A 1,007-nucleotide genomic window follows, 5' to 3' on the forward strand; every position below is an offset into this window, starting at 1 on the left:
TTCAACATATTCCTCCTCAAAGACAAAGCCCGTAACCCTTTCTCGCCTCTCAAACTCAACATCTTCAAAGAATCGAGCATTTTCTGTATCAAAAATTGCCTTAGTTGTGGGATCATAAAACTTGTAGCTCCTGGACCTTTCAGAATATCTAATAAAATAGCAACTGATGGTCCTTGCATCCAGTTTCTTTTCATTTGGCTTATAGGGTCTTGCCTCAGCTGGACACTCCCAAATATGTATATGCTTCAAACTAGGCTTCTTGCCTGTCCAAAGCTCATATGGGGTTTTATCAGTGGCCTTAGTTGGAACTCTATTGAGTATTTACGCTGCTGTCTTTAATGCTTCACTCCAGAGAGATTCTAGTAAGGTAGAATGACTAATCATACTCCTCACCATGTCCTTAAGCGTTCTGTTTCGTTTCTCAGCAACACCATTCATAGTGGGCAAACTCGGCATAGTGTACTGTGGGACGATATCGCATTCCTCTAGGAATTTAGCAAATGGTCCTGGACGTTGTTCACCTAAATCGTCATATCTGTCATAGTATTCACCTCCACGGTCAGATCTGACGCTTTTATTCCTTTTGCCGAGTTGGTTCTCAACTTCGGCTTTATAGTTTTTGAATACATCCAATGACGGTGATTTTTTTATGAATGAGATACATGTAGCCATATCTAGAAAAGTCTTCTATGAACGTTATAAAATATTGTTGAACATTCCAAGAACCCGTAGGGAATGGTCCACAAATATTCGTATGTATAAGTTCTAAGACGTCTGAAGTCCTGTTGGCTTGAAATTTCCTTTTATTGGTTTGTTTTCCCTTCATACATTTGACACACAAATCATAATATGTGAAGTCAAGAGGGTCAAGAATCCCATCAAACACAAGTCTCTCAATTTTCCTTTTGGAGATATGACCTAATCTCTTGTGCCACAACGAGATAGAATTCTAGCCGTTTAATTTTCGCTTTACCCCTCGAGTACTTACATGCAATGTTTCATTATAA

This window comes from Olea europaea, chromosome 6 (genome assembly GCF_002742605.1).
Source record: "Olea europaea var. sylvestris chromosome 6, O_europaea_v1, whole genome shotgun sequence".
Classification (NCBI taxonomy): Eukaryota; Viridiplantae; Streptophyta; class Magnoliopsida; order Lamiales; family Oleaceae; genus Olea; species Olea europaea.